The sequence below is a fragment of the Lolium perenne genome, chromosome 1 (genome assembly GCF_019359855.2).
Source record: "Lolium perenne isolate Kyuss_39 chromosome 1, Kyuss_2.0, whole genome shotgun sequence".
Taxonomy (NCBI): Eukaryota; Viridiplantae; Streptophyta; class Magnoliopsida; order Poales; family Poaceae; genus Lolium; species Lolium perenne.
In genome coordinates, this window is record NC_067244.2 from 228171435 (window position 1) to 228188278 (window position 16844).

The window sequence follows — 16844 nt, forward strand, 5'->3', positions numbered from 1 at the left end:
AAATTTGGTTTGCATATTTGGTCTCTCTAAGGTCTAGATAATTTCTAGTATTGAGTTTGAACAACAAGGAAGACGGTGTAGAGTCTTATAATGTTTTCAATATGTCTTTTATGTGAGTTTTGCTGCACCGGTTCATCCTTGTGTTTGTTTCAAATAAGCCTTGCTAGCCTAAACCTTGTATCGAGAGGGAATACTTCTCATGCATCCAAAATACTTGAGCCAACCACTATGCCATTTGTGTCCACCATACCTACCTACTACATGGTATTTTCCGCCATTCCAAAGTAAATTGCTTGAGTGCTACCTTTAAAATTCCATTCTTCACCTTTACAATATATAGCTCATGGGACAAATAGCTTAAAAACTATTGTGGTATTGAATATGTACTTATGCACTTTATCTCTTATTAAGTTGCTTGTTGTGCGATAACCATGTTCACTGGGGACGCCATCAACTACTCTTTGTTGAATTTCATGTGAGTTGCTATGCATGTTCGTCTTGTCTGAAGTAAGAGCGATCTACCACCTTATGGTTAAGCATGCATATTGTTAGAGAAGAACATTGGGCCGCTAACTGAAGCCATGATCCATGGTGGAAGTTTCAGTTTTGGACATATATCCTCAATCTCAAATGAGAAAATTATTAATTGTTGTTACATGCTTATGCATAAAAGAGGAGTCCATTATCTGTTGTCTATGTTGTCCCGGTATGGATGTCTAAGTTGAAGAATAATCAATAGCGAGAAATCCAATGCGAGCTTTCTCCTTAGACCTTTGTACAGGCGGCATAGAGGTACCCCTTTGTGACACTTGGTTAAAACATGTGCATTGTGATGATCCGGTAGTCCAAGCTAATTAGGACAAGGTGCGGGCACTATTAGTATACTATGCATGAGGCTTGCAACTTGTAAGATATAATTTACATGATACATATGCTTTATTACTACCGTTGACAAAATTGTTTCATGTTTTCAAAATCAAAGCTCTAGCACAAATATAGCAATCGATGCTTTTCCTCTATGAGGACCATTCTTTTACTTTCATGTTGAGTCAGTTCACCTATTTCTCTCCACCTCAAGAAGCAAACACTTGTGTGAACTGTGCATTGATTCCTACATATTTGCATATTGCATTTGTTATATTGCTTTGCATTGACAATTATCCATGAGATATACATGTTATGAATTGAAAGCAACCGCTGAAACTTAATCTTCTTTTGTGTTGCTTCAATGCCTTTACTTTGAATTATTGCTTTATGAGTTAACTCTTATGCAAGACTTATTGATGCTTGTCTTGAAGTGATATTCATGAAAAGTCTTTGCTATATGATTCACTTGTTTACTCATGTCATATACATTGTTTTGATCGCTGCATTCACTACATATGCTTTACAAATAGTATGATCAAGATTATGATGGCATGTCACTCCAGAAATTATCCGTGTTATCGTTTTACCTGCTCGGGACGAGCAGAACTAAACTTGGGGATGCTGATACGTCTCCGACGTATCGATAATTTCTTATGTTCCATGCCACATTATTGATGTTATCTACATGTTTTATGCACACTTTATGTCATATTCGTGCATTTTCTGGAACTAACCTATTAACAAGATGCCGAAGTGCCAGTTGCTGTTTTCTGCTGTTTTTGGTTTCAGAAATCCTAGTAACGAAATATTCTCGGAATTGGACGAAATCAACGCCCAGGGTCCTATTTTGCCACGAAGCTTCCAGAAGTCCGTAGAAGAGACGAAGAGGGGCCACGAGGGGGCCACACCCTAGGGCGGCGCGGCCCCCCCCCTTGGTCGCGCGGCCCTGTGGTGTGGGGCCCCCGTGCCGCCTCTTGACCTGCCCTTCCGCCTACAAATAGCCTCCGTCGCGAAACCCACAGTACCGAGAGCCACGATACGGAAAACCTTCCAGAGACGCCGCCGCCGCCGATCCCATCTCGGGGGATCTAGGAGATCACCTCTGGCACCCTGCCGGAGAGGGGATTCATCTCCCGGAGGACTCTACGCCGCCATGGTCGCCTCCGGAGTGATGTGTGAGTAGTCTATCCCTGGACTATGGGTCCATAGCAGTAGCTAGATGGTTGTCTTCTCCCCATTGTGCTATCATTGTCGGATCTTGTGAGCTGCCTAACATGATCAAGATCATCTATCTGTAATTCTATATGTTGCGTTTGTTGGGATCCGATGAATAGAGAATACTTGTTATGTTGATTATCAAAGTTATATCTATGTGTTGTTTATGATCTTGCATCCTCTCCGTTACTAGTAGATGCTCTGGCCAAGTAGATGCTTGTAACTCCAAGAGGGAGTATTTATGCTCGATAGTGGGTTCATGCCTGCATTGACACAGGGACGTGATGAAAGTTCTAAGGTTGTGTTGTGCTGTTGCCACTAGGGATAAAACATTGATGCTATGTCTAAGGATGTAGTTGTTGATTACATTACGCACCATACTTAATGCAATTGTACATTTGCTTTGCAACTTAATACTGGAGGGGGTTCGGATGATAACCTGAAGGTGGACTTTTTAGGCATAGATGCAGTTGGATGGCGGTCTATGTACTTTGTCGTAATGCCCAATTAAATCTCACTATACTCATCATGATATGTATGTGCATGGTCATGCCCTCTTTATTTGTCAATTGCCCAACTGTAATTTGTTCACCCAACATGCTGTTTATCTTATGGGAGAGACACCTCTAGTGAACTGTGGACCCCGGTCCAATTCTCTTTACTGAAATACAATCTACTGCAATACTTGTTCTACTGTTTTCTGCAAACAATCATCTTCCACACAATACGGTTAATCCTTTGTTACAGCAAGCCGGTGAGATTGACAACCTCACTGTTTCGTTGGGGCAAAGTACTTTGGTTGTGTTGTGCAGGTTCCACGTTGGCGCCGGAATCCCTGGTGTTGTGCCGCACTACATCCCGCCGCCATCAACCTTCAACGTGCTTCTTGGCTCCTACTGGTTCGATAACCTTGGTTTCATACTGAGGGAAACTTGCCGCTGTACGCATCACACCTTCCTCTTGGGGTTCCCAACGGACGCGTGTTGAACGCGTATCATGCTCCGGTGTAGGCCTCCTCTTCGGTGTCACAGTCTAGCATTGGCTTAGAAAGAAAGTGAGTACAGAGGTAGTCAGCAAGTTCAAAAGAAAAGGTGTTTGATGCACTATCTACGACCATTGATCAGAAAATCTCAGGTCAATGCATGTTTCACAAACATTTCTGCAAAAGGTTTATTTTATTCTGAAAACTATGTCCGTCAGTCTTTACAGGTTGATTAGAACTTCACAGAGTTCTTTTCCTGCCGCGTTCGTAGTTCCCTTCCCGAAACAGGGAGTGACAAGCCATAATTCAATACACTCTGCAGATGTGCGTTACTTTTCCCATTAGAGAACTTATACTTGCTGTCAACCGGGCGTACTTTCCCGTCCACACTTCCTTGGTGTGAGGACCAGTATAAGAACCAAGCCAAACACTGCCTTCTCTGCGACCCTGCATATACTGTAACGGCCCAGAATAACACCCCTATTAGAATTGTTTGTTATTTTTCTTTTATGCATCATCATGGCATCATGCATGTTTTTGAACTCCAAATTTATTTTATTAAACTATTTATTGCTAAATTAATTCCCTCTTTTTTATCTCAAATTATATTATATTATTCTCTGCTTATTTTCCTATATAAAACTATCTGGAAATGGTTTTGAAAAAAAGGAAAATAATAAAAGAAAATTGTTTTATAAAAGAGGGGAAGCAACCTCCCCAACCGGATAGGCCAAACCCAGGCCCAACCGGCTGCCCTTCCTCCTAAGCCAACCGAAGGCCACCAGCCCACCTAACCCCAACCGGGCGGAAAACCCTAGGCAGCCTTCTGGCCCCAGTCGACACCCTCTATGGCTTGCTTTCCTTCCGGTACAGAAAATTTCAAAAAAATGTTTATATCTTGCATAAATCATATCTTTCAAACCCTTCATCAAAATGCAAAGTATCTTATATGAATTTTGATCAGAAAATGCACTGAACATGAATATGCCGTCCATGCTTGCTGTTGCATTATGCATCATATATTCATATAGTTTTGTGATAGTTTGCATTATCACCTAATAGATAACATATGGAATATGTTGGATATTTTATAAATGTTGTCCAGGTTCCATTTAACTTCGAGTAGCACAACCTTGCCTTGCTTTCCATGCTAATCAACAATTAATTTGAGCGGTAGAAAATAACTTGAACCTAATAATCGCTTGTCCGGGATTCCGATCCCGCTTAATATGGATAAGTTGCATCGCATAATCTTTGCCATATCATGCATATCATGTTGATCATGCCGGTTATTCTTCCGTATTTGTAAGATGTACATTCGTTGTTTGTTGTAGTGTTTTGCTTCTTCGCAGATACGACATTTAGTTCATGCGAGCTACGACAAGTTCTTCGGCTGTTCTTCGAGCATCTTTAACAGGCAAGCATTTCCACACTCTTGTCTCCGCGGGAGTATTTTACCTATTTTATTTTGCCTTCTCTCTTATGTTAGCCTTGAGTTGCGATCTTCACGTGTCCTATCCACTTGTTACCTCAAGCAGCCCATATTGCGTCCACTACCCTCCTACAACTGTTGTTTGTTGGTTATCGGGTCTGCCTTGCGAGTCGTAGTGCATGCTTAGTGCCGTTTATATCTCATTACCGTTATCTTTGTTGTTATTGGGTTATCTGTTGGGAGATCATGACACATGCTACATGTTTATATCTGTTGGAGAGTATAATGGTTACTTTAATTGTTAATAGTTGTTAAGCGGACACATCGGTGGGTAAGTTGCTCGTTTTATGACGGCTCCCTTGTGTTTCCATGAAACTTAGGAGCCCGAGTTCCTGTTATCTGCTCCGAGACTTAGCGCTCTAACCACACGTGGGTATGTTTATTGGGTCTCCCCTCGATCACTGCCAGAATCTACAGCTTTGTCCAATGACCACAACTAGTTTATATGTTTTCCTTTGGTAATTGCGTGCATGCCAGCATATTACTTATTTACTTTGGGAAGCCCCAGGGTGCCTTGTATCCCTTGTTTCTGGTATGCACGTATAGGTCGTGGAGCCGTTGTGAAGTGGTTTATCGCCCCAGTGTGTGTTAAACCACCTAGTTCTGCTTCAGAGATTCAGCAGGACTTCGATACGGGTTTAACTTAGTTAGGTGGCTTCCTGGACATTGTTGTCGTCAAGGAGAGTGCGAGTCGTGATGCTCCACCTTTTTGCCATTGTCAGTTGATCGTGCGTGTGGGCACATTTGGGCACCCCTGCAGGGTTACAATCTTTTCGAAAAGCCGTATCCGCGGGTATGGACGACTTGGAGCTGCATGGCTCGACCATAGACAACTTACACCTGTTGATGCAATAATATTAACTTGCATAATAAGTCAGCACAATTCTAATAATAAATGGTTAAAACTTGTGAACTGTGTGAGTGCCCTTTCAACTACTTCCTTTGCAAAGGGGGGACGCATCGGCTGGGTTATGTTTGCAGAGTATAGAACCGCTAGATTATGCGCTCTCTTATCTATTCTAGCATATGTAAGTTGAGAGTGTCTCTATAGGTTTTTAGTGCTTGCGCGCTGCGACTTAACCCCACCATATTGCCTATGACGTCTTTTTGCGTCCTCTAAGTCCTCTGCGTGCCTCAAGTACAAAGGACGACTGGTTGACGAATGCTTATACGTCTTGAAGTCTTGTTAAGTACGGACCCGTAATTATTGCTACTTTGGGACATAACCGGGCAGGTATGGAGATTGGTACGATGAAGAACAGCGCTAGCGAGGTTACCCTTCCGGCTTGGCCTGGGCAGGTTTATGGACACCACTTGGTATCTCCAGGACTCTTAGTCCCACTTGTATTCTTATCCGTACTCGGATGCATTTAGCTTTATGTATGATTTGGATCTTTGTATTGAATCCATTTGTATTCTTGGCTCGTTGGAGCCGTTGTTGTAATTTAAGTCCTCTTGTGAGCTCTGTCGTGACTTCCTGTAATGATTACTATTTGTGAATGATTCCACCCGCATAGCGTGCATGCTTCGGCGTGTACGAGGCGCTTGGTGGTGCGTCTCCTAGAATCGATATTGTGCGGATTTGGCGGGAACGCTTGGATCTGCATAGTACCGGTTTTGGGGTGTCACACATACCCACCCTTTTGTCCATACCCACATCCCCTGTAGACATCTCCCGATCATACAAATTTATCCACGATGTGCCATGGACAATCCATCATAGACGGTAGAGCACCCTTCATCCACACGGATGGGGAGATTAAGTCCATCCCAAACTACTGAGTGTTCTCGCAACACACAACCATGCTCTATCAAGTCCGTTGATATGCAGAAGGGAAAAGATACAGCTGACTTCCCTAGAGCCATTATAGATCTTATGGTTAACGCGATATGTACGTCGCTAGAATCACTAGACGACATTGGTGATTAGTCCTAGATGAGTAGAACCCTTACAATGGAACCTCCGCTATCAACACATACCATGGTTCCATTGCCCACCTCATAGTCATATTCATAATTGGAAAAGTAACATTTTATTTTCAATGCAGGAGTGATAAGTATATTGCTTTGCGAGTAAATTGATAGAAAATAATCAATATGTCATGCGCAATAGTGAACTTGCCTGGAGACAGCGAGATAGTGCACTTCGAGGGTTTGGATGGAACCTGGACCTCGGGTTCTGAAAAGAAGCATCATTGTCCGATAAAGACAATATTATAAAATTCAAATGATGTATGCATGGTGGATTTGTTTTTGGTTGAATCCCTTTCCCCGGAGTATTTCTTAAGATTTGTGAATTTAAAACTTTATTGGAATATTAATCCTTGAACTAATAATTTATGATTATTTAATATTATTAATGAGGATTTTCCTCAAAAGAAAAGGATTTGGAATATTAGAATTTTCCTTTTTGAAAATATTTGTTTTAACAAATATTTGAAGTTATTTGGAATTTCCTTGATTTTTATATCCAAGGAAATATTTCAAATTTTAAATTCCAACTTGGAATTCATTTTAAAATTTCCTGAACTTAAATTTGTATTCTTTATTTTATTTCATATTTTATTTTGGTTAAGGAATGTTTTTAATGCATTATTCCTATTTTTCTTTAATTTTTGGAGTTATTATGGATTTATTTGCAATTTCCAAAGTGAAAGGATTAAATTTAAAAGCGAAAAGACTAATATGCCCCTAGTCCCACTGGTAAGCCCACCAGTGGTTGACCCAGACTGGGCCTGTCCAAACCAATGGAGCCGGACAGTCCAATCTCTCTCTCTCACCCGCTCGACCCTAACCCTTACCTCTCGCGATTCCACTGGCGACCGAGTTGCCGCCGTAGTCGCCGGCGTGTACCGGCCAGCTCCGGTCGTTTCAGGCCGTGTCGTCGGTCGCAATCGACGCGCCAAACGCCGCCGCGCGTTTCTATCTGCGTCAATCTGAAGCTCTCGTCCTCATCTTCTCTCAATCGACCATGGTGTTGATTAGGGTTACGGTGTTCGAGAGGATTGGCGTCGATCCGCTGTTCCTAGACGCGATGGTGATGATCCTCGACATGCTGGTGTTGGTGCTTGGTTGGCGCCGGCCTGGCTATGGTTGGCGCCGCCGTGACGCCTCCGACGCTGCTTCTGCTCCAGGTACACCTCCCCTACTCTCCTCTACTTCGTCTGCTTCCTCTGGACCCTCTCTCGCTTGATCTAGCCAGATGCTGCCCATTACTGGCGACGCCATGTTCTTGCTTGTGCTGCTAAGCTACTGCTGCTGTTGCCCTAGATGCACTGCCATGTTCATCTCTGATACTTGCCATGGTTCTAGCTTGCTCCTAATCCTGTTGTAGCATCTGGTGTTCATATGAACACCAACTGCTAGCACTGGCATGTTGTATTTAGTGTATATAGTTGTTGTTAGGCTGTTGGGCTCTAGCTACTCCTATGGTTCCATTTGAAGCTTGTATTGCTTATGGTTAACCATGCTGCTAGTCCTTGTTGTTGCTTATCTTAAGCAATATCAACTGGCTATATCTCCTTGTACTTTCTTATTACTAATTAGTGAGCTAGTGATGCTTATTGGAGTGTGCTATACTTGTAATTGTGCCTTGTGGTGCTACTGGTTCTATACCAGTGACACATCTGTGCTATTTCTACATATTGATGTTGCTTACTGTCAAATTATCTCACTGGTTATGCCTCTGTGACTTACTGGATCCTATATATTTATTGATTTGTGGTGGTTTACTGCCACTTGTTATTGATGAACCATGTGTTGGTAGTGATTCAATTTGATTCAATGATATTCATTTGATTTCCATTTTGTATTGGAAATAAAATAATGTCTGAACCTAAACAAGGTTATGATGGCTTGCTCACTTGGTGTTGCTTGCTTGCTTGTGTTGTGACCTCAGTAGCTTGCTACTGTCACTAGTTGCATATCAAAGTAGGCTATCTGGTTGGTTTTTATGAAAATAGAGATATCGACAGTAGGAAATCATGTAAATGAATGCCCTGTGGTATCCTTTGAAGAAAATTGATATTTTCTGATGGTTTTGAAAGCTAGGTGATGCTAGGTGATTTAGTTGGCTACTAAGGCTTGTTTTATCTGGTTACTTTGGATATGCTATGTATACTGGCTTACTTATGCATATCCATTTACTGGATTATCTAGTTTTGGGTTTGGCCGCTCTCTTGCCAGCGTCACTTGGTCTATACCAAGAGCAGATAAATCCTTATGGAGCATCTGATCCACACCATGTGTGTGTTTGAGCATGCTTGTGATGGATTGGATCCTATGGATCCTTTCCAGGTATGAAATATTTTGTTGGTGTAGAGGCTTTGCTGGTTGATCTTGATAAACTGGCTCTTCTCCTCCTAGCTTCTGGCTGTTCTTGACTTAAGTCACCATGGTTTCTTGCTGGGTGTTGGTTGTGATGGATGAACTGTGAGGTTTTGACTGTGTGGTTGCTGGAAAAATGATGTTCCTGGATGATTCATCCCTATCTACTATTTACTGTTCCTTTTATAGCATGCCAAGATGGCTTGCTTGGTCGACATCACAAGCTTGGCCTTGTGTTGTGGTGTCCTCTCCATGTTTCACCATGGTGGTGAGCCATTGGAAAGATCTTTGGAATGTGCATTAGCTTTGGTTGGGACTTGACCCCCTGCCTGAGATAATCCCTCTATTTTCACTTCTTTTTACTATCCAAGTGGAATTGCCACTTGTTCCTGGACACTCTTGGTTCTTTCGTTGTGATTTTTGCAGGTTTCAAATGGATCAAGAGTTTATAATGATCAAGTGAAGAATTGAGAAGAACTTAGTCTAGGAAAATAACTTCATGTTGTAATCTTTATTTTTCTATTACTCATTTCTTATTTGTATATGAGCATATTTGTTGCAATATCCAAGAATTGTGTAACGAAAATGTATGTATGATTTATCAATAAAGCTCAAGTTTTCCTTATGAGCTATTTGTAATATTTTTAGAATGCATTTCTTGGAATAAGCTGTATAAATCCTTGAATTATTTGAGTTATTAGATATGAAATCAATTGAATTATAGTTTTCTTATATTCCTATATGGTTTGAAATTCAAATTTGAAATGCAAATTGAAACTCCTCTCCAAACCCTAATTTCAAAAGAGATCATGTCAAAATTCATAGCACTCTCATCACCCTAACCCTAATGGCAACGAGAGAGAAACCTCGATCACTCTTAAGTGTTATGAAATTAAGCACGAAAATTTCCCCCGTTTTGCGATGCAATTCACAACCCTTTTCTAAATCTAACCCGTGTTTGTCCTAAGTTCTGGGATGTTACAACTATCCCCCCAAGTCACCTTCGGCGGCTCAGTGCGCCACCACCATGACGAGGGCTGGCGATAGCAGCGGCGAGGGGAGCCGGTGGCTAGGAGGCTCCTGGGCACGCGAGGTTTACACCCCTGACATCTCTGCAAGGTATGATGGAAGGCTTTGTTTTTTTGTGTAAGAAAAGGAGTTGCATTTTCAAAATTATGGTAGCACCTCTCATGGTTGACGGAGACTTAAGAAAATCTCGGCCACCTCAGAATACCACTAAATGAATGACATGACAACCAATTGACGGAAGAACACACAAAATAACATAAAACGAGTTTGTGTAAGAAAATTTTCGTGAACCAACACTAGTATAACACTTTATTTGTGTTTCATCTTACTGTGTCACCGCTGGTGAAAAGGTTAACTTTACGTTTTACATCTTATTTGTGCTGAAGTTCATCCTACTGTGTCACCGCTTGTGTAAAGGTTAACTTTACGTTTTACATCGTATTTGTGCCAAAGTTTGAAGATTACACAAATTGGATATATTTCCCTTTTTCATTTTACCTTATTTAACAATTTTTTACACTCTTATATCCTATTTACCCTATTTTAATTTGTGGTCAGTATGTACGAGCATTGCTATAGTTGTAATGGACGGAAGGTTATTTGTTGAAGTTGAACACTTATAACCTAGCCTAACATATAAAGGTACCGGGAGCAACCAAAATAGATTAAACGCAAGATAGGTTAGGCACAAGGTCGAGTTTTCGGGAACGGTCTGGCGTCCTTGGCAGGAGCGCTGGACCCACGTGGAATTGTACATCTAAAGTGTCTACATCACCGTGGCTGAGATCGTTGATTAAGACCTCACAAATTCTTGTTAGGAACATGTCGATGTGAGAGGAGCACCTATACGGCTGAATAGTGTAAAATAGTGCATGTTGAGGCGGAAGAAGAATCATTGAGACTAGGCAAAGATTCGATAGATGACAACCAAGAAGCCTAGTTCAGCAAAAAAAGCGAGTGAGACGTTGTTCGGGATAGCGCATAGTGGTGGGAAGGTTATGTGAACTCTTCATCGGTTGTGGTATGACCGGTGGTGTTCTACAGTGGAGGCTGCTCTGTGTCGATTCGCGACCCATAAGAATCTGCGGGACTGTAGATGAACTTGGCGACAAACTAGGATACCGATGGTTAGACATGTGGTCAATTATGTGTGGAGGTTGAGCAGTTTTGACGAGTAACATGTTCATGATGGTAACAACACCAGGAGATGGAGCAGGGTTGACCATAGAGAATCTGCAAAAGTGGATGAGACAACTGAGAATTTTAACATGAGATACAATCATTAACTATAGATACAACCCTTAAAATACAATGTATTATATCATTTGTTTTAACATATTACACTACCAAAAGATAGCGCGCTAAGACACAACCCATAATGAAAGGCCTAATGTTATATATATTAGGGCATGTACAATGGTAGAGAAGGCACGTATTTCCTTATACCACCACATCATCTAGAGATGACAATAGATATAAGTCATACAATATGTTATCTCTTATAACCTTCCCTAGCAATTAATGATAATTAATTAAAATTGGTAGGAAATTATGTTGCTAAGGGAAGACATATCGTACAATGGAGAAAATGCATTTTCCTTATTTTCTAAGAGATAATCTCTTAGCTAAGGGAAGACAACCTTCTCTCCCTTCATTCTCTCTCTTCCAACTAAGCAAAAATCTGATGTGGCACCTCTAAGAGAAGGCTGATATCACCCCATTGTACGTGTCTTAGGGCATGTGCAATGGTTGATAAGGCTGTTTTATCTTAACCCTGCCACGTAATCAAGATATAACAAAAAAACATGATGTACAATGAGTTGTTTTTTAGTCTTATCTTTAGTAACGAGACATCCTAAATTTGTGGTGAGAGATCTCTTAGCTAAGAGAAGGCAAAGTCTTTTTTCATCTTTCTCTTTCCTCCACATCAGCGTTTATCCTACGTGGCACTGCTAAGATATCATCATTGTACATGCCCTTATTAGTACATTTTAATATTTTAAAGATGTAATTAATTTTGATAGTGCTCCTATTTTGTGGAAGCATTTATGAAAATGATTCTTTTGATACTAGTTAATTCAGCAAATTAGCGCACATGAATATACTAGGATCCAGTAATGGGCTAGTTCATTTTAATATATAGCATGAAATTACTTTTGATACGGTAGTAGTTTCAAATTTTAGGAAGCATTTATGAACATGATTATTTGCTGCTATTTAATTCCCCAAATTACAGAAATGGAAAAATAAAGCAATAAATATTCACCTCGAGAGAGTTGGCCATGCCTCTATATATGAAACCACGAGAGGGACGTACACAAGACATCGACCAGAACCGCAGCTAGCAGAGAAGAAAAGGAGAGACGAAACCTCTCAAGATGTCACAGATGAAGAACAACGCAAGGGCGATGTGCTTGGTAGCTCTCATGGTGATGTCTACTGCTTTCTATTCCTGTGATGCATCAAGGTCGATGAACATAGGTACGTTTTCTTTCTTAATCATCCACTTTTGCGTATACAGGCTTTTGGATATTCCTTAAGTTACAGATGAATTTTTTGTGCCTTTTATATATGTGTACTAATCTGGCTCTGTTGTATTTCGGTGTGTGTAGGTGTAAGAAATGAATATGATATATTTTGTCTTCCTCTCGAAGGCTGCAAGGACCCAGACCCGACCCACTTAACCTTGCTCCAATGCCATCTCCAGTGCAAAAGTGAAGGTTACAACCCGGATAAAAGCGAATGCAGACCAGGTGCTTGCTGCTGCCACAAGTGAACAAAGAAATGATGTAATCTATCTATGAATAATCGTGCGTGCATGTGCTAGAAAGTTGTTGCGTGTACGGACGTACCCGTCGCGCTCTAGTTCAATAGATTGACGAATTCTGCTGCTGGATTTTTATGTATCACGACAACAATTACTTGATTGCAAATTTCGAATGGTTTGTTTTGTCCAACGCCAGTTCGCAGAGTCAACATATTCAAGAAGGCAAATAAGAGTCTGAATAAATTAAGGAGGGAAGAGGAGTCTAAATAGGCTCAAAGAGCGAAAGTTAAACATATTAAAAAAAGGAATAATACGAGGTATTTCTACTTAATAGCAAATGGTAAACATCGAAAAAAGAAGATTTTTCAATTAAACCAACAAGAGGGAACTATTGTTGGGGAAGATAACTTGAAGGTCTATATTACTGAATTCTATAAGAAATTGTTTGGGGCACCAGCACCAAGTAATATTTCTTTAGTTGAAGAGGAGATTCATGATATTACACAAATTTCACCACAAATTTCACCAATGGAGAATGAGATCTTAATAGGATCTTTTACGGAAGAGGAGGTTTTTGAAGCAATTTCTCAGATGAAACTAAATAAAGCCTCCTGGACCAGATGGTTTTCCAGCTGAGTTTATCAAAAAAATTGTGAAGTAATAAAAGACGAATTGATGGCTTTGTTTCGACAGTTTAGCGGAGGGGGTTTGCCTCTCTATAAACTAATTTTTGGTGTCATCACATTACTAGCCAAGAAAGTAGATGCGGTCCAAATACAACAATATAGACCTATGTGCTTGTTAAATGCATGTTTTAAGATTTTCACTAAACCTGATACGAATCGCATTTCGGGGATTGCCCCAAGAGTTACAAAGCCAACACAATCAACCTTTATGCCAAGAAGAAATATTTTGGAAGGGGTGGTCATCCTTCACGAAACTATCCACGAGTTACATACTAAGAAAATGGATGGGGTGTTATTTAAGATCGACTTCGAAAAAGCATACGGTAAGGTGAAATGACCATTTTTACAACAAACTTTGTGAATGAAGGGCTTTGCTCCAGAATGGGGAAGGTTAGTGCAACAGTTTGTTCAAGGGGGCAGTGGTGGGGTCAAAGTGAATGATGACATTGGTCATTATTTTCAGACAAAAAAAGGTCTAAGGTAAGGGGACCCTCTGTCTCCAATGCTTTTTAATATTGTAGTAGATATGCTTGCCATTTTAATTGAACGAGCAAAAGAGGATGGTCAGGTTGGAGGGTTAATCCCACATTTAGTTGAGGGAGTATTCTCCATACTACAGTATGCTGATGATACGATTCTTTTTTTGGAACATGATCTCCACAAAGTAGTTAATATGAAATTAATTTTATGTCTATTTGAAGAGCTATCGGGGCTTAAGATTAACTTTCATAAGAAGATCTTTGGCTATGATGCTGGTTCACTACCCTTTAGATACTTGGGGTATTCCGATCCATTACAAAAAAAACTTAGGAATTCTGATTGGTATCCGGTAGAAACACGGTTTGAGAGTAAATTAGGATGTTGAAAAGGGAAATTACTATCCTATGGTGATAGGTTAGTCCTTATTAATTCAGTGTTAACTAGCTCACCGATGTTTATGTTGTCTTTCCTGCAAATACATGTTGGGGTAAGGAAACGTTTGGACTTCTATAGATCTAGATTCTTTTGCCAGTCCAACTAAAACAAAAGAAAATATCGGCTAACTAAATGGAACATCGTCTGCTGACCCAAAGATCAAGGGGGCTTAGGTATTGAGGTACTCGAGATCAAAAACAGATTTTTATTGAGTAAATGGCTCTTTAAACTTCTTAATGAACCCGGGGTGTGGCAAGAATTGCTACAGAATAAATACCTAAGACGGAAGACCTTATCGGAGGTGCAGGCTAGGCCCATCGATTCTCCATTCTGAAAAGGATTGATGGAGGTCAAGTAGGAGTTCTTTTCTAGGGGTTTTTTCAAGGTGGGTAATGGTTTGAGTACCCTCTTCTGGGAAGATACCTGGTTAGGAAATGCTCCGTTGGCTCAGTGGTATCCGTCCCTATATAATATTGTACACCATAAGACTGTCATAGTTGCACACGTATTAAATCAAACCCCGCTGAATATTACTTTCCGAAGGATGTTGAGTGATAATAAATGGATTTCATGGGTACAACTATGTCGTAAACTCATGAGGGTAAACTTAAATGAAGATGATGATCGTTTTGTTTGGAACTTGACAGCTAATGGTTTGTTTACAGTGAATTCGATGTATGAAGATCTTATGTGTGATCATACCCCTTTTTTGAGAAAGTATCTATGGAAGGTTAAAATTCCACTTAAGATAAATATTTTTTATGTGGTTTCTGAGTAATAAGGTTTTGTTGACTGAGGATAACTTAGCTAAACGCCATTGAAATGGGTGTACAAAATGTATTTTATGTGGGGAACAGGAGACTATTCAACATATTTTTATTGAGTGCCCTTTAGCTAAGTTATTCTGGCGTACGGTGAATTTCACTTATGATCTTCCGCCTTCAACCAATATTACTAATATGTTTGGTAATTGGTTGAATGGAGTAAATAGACAATCTAAGGCTTTTATCCGGATTGAGGTTTCTGCTTTATGTTTGTCTATTTGGAGGGTCGGAAATGATATTATTTTTAATAAAAAAGTCTCTTTTTATTTCTTGCAGGTTATCCATATGGTCTCACATTGGGTTCAGCTTTGGGCACTCCTTTCTCCGGAGAGAGCGGGATGCCATGGCTTCTGGATGCACACGGCTCCTGATGGTCGCTCAGAATATCTTGTGCCAGACTGGTTGGCGACATACTAGAAGGCTATGTTGATGTGTAGTCATAGTATGTGTCTTTTTCGATGGTTGATTTTTGTATCAATCCTCGGTGATGCGTGAGTTGTAAACGATACTTTTGTGAAACCTTTTTTAATAAATGGCCGTGTGCATCGTCGTAATGCAGAAGCCGGGGTATACCCCCATTTCGAAAAGAAAAGTTCGCAAAGTCAACTATTTCAGCATATATGTAGTCAACATCTTCGTCATACGATCAGAACTAGTCTTTCGCATGAGTGGTTATACTCCCAGATTATTAGTGATTGTCCCCAGGTTTAACGCTTTATATGCCATCAATTAAGACCCGTCTTTTCAAGCCGTAGACACTATATTACCACCGTCATAACAAGGCGTGTTTAGAGAATTCTTCATTTTTAAAACTCTACAATTACTTAAGCAGACTTTCCAGCCATCAAAATTTTCAACAATGAACTATATATTTTGGATATCATGTTGTTGTTGCCACGCTAGTAACTTTGGGATTATTGATGTTATGTGGAAGTCAAACTTCAATATCCAATGGCGTTCTCTTCCAAACCCTAATACTCACTCTTTCTTTCTTTCTTTCTTTCAGAGACACACAACCACACACACAACATTGGAAAAAAAACATAATTTACATTCTTTAGAATAAACCAAGAAAAGAGTATACATAGATGAAAATTCGGGTGCCATCCAACATACCTAAGGGATCCAAAAAAAAAAGACAATTGTATGTGAGTGATGTTTTGGCACATGGGAGCATATGCTTCTTTTATTTTGAAATGCATGCTACACATATTTTAAAATTTCAAAAAAAATCAAAACGAAAAATGTACACGTACATCGTCACGTGCTACATAGTCACAAAATTGTTTCATGAAAAATCGATTTGTCGTGTGACATGTGTAAAAAATACAAAAATCAATGCTAGAAATAAGGCTTTTCAGAAGATAATTTTTTTATTTTTCACATAGACCACAAAATAATATTGGGTTCTCGGAAAACTTGATGAACGTACATATATTATGGAGATGTACATGTAGAATTTTTTGTCAAATTTTTTCGACATTTCTAAATAATTTTTTGGTAGAGGGAACATACGTATCCGGGAGCCGACACTACTAGGGAATAGCTTATAGCCGCACTCCTTACCGCCGACAAATACGAGTTGAAGATGCCAGCGGTAATAGCTTCCAGGGGGGCCTAACACTACCGCCGGCGCAGGAGGTAGGATGGCGCCGGGGGTGCCTCCAATACCGCCGGCGAAATAGGCACGCAGGCACCGGCGATACAATGGGCCGCGGTATCACAATTGGGCCTGGCATTA

The 16844-nt window shown here is 40.3% G+C and overlaps 1 long non-coding RNA gene across 1 annotated transcript; it reads left to right on the forward strand.

Annotated features, from left to right (window-relative positions):
• Nucleotides 1-12246: 12246 nt before the first annotated feature.
• On the forward strand, nt 12247-12868 carry LOC127323298 (uncharacterized). The gene is made up of 2 exons (XR_007865549.1): nt 12247-12392; nt 12524-12868. It is a non-coding gene; the product is annotated as an uncharacterized lncRNA (long non-coding RNA).
• Nucleotides 12869-16844: the final 3976 nt, after the last annotated feature.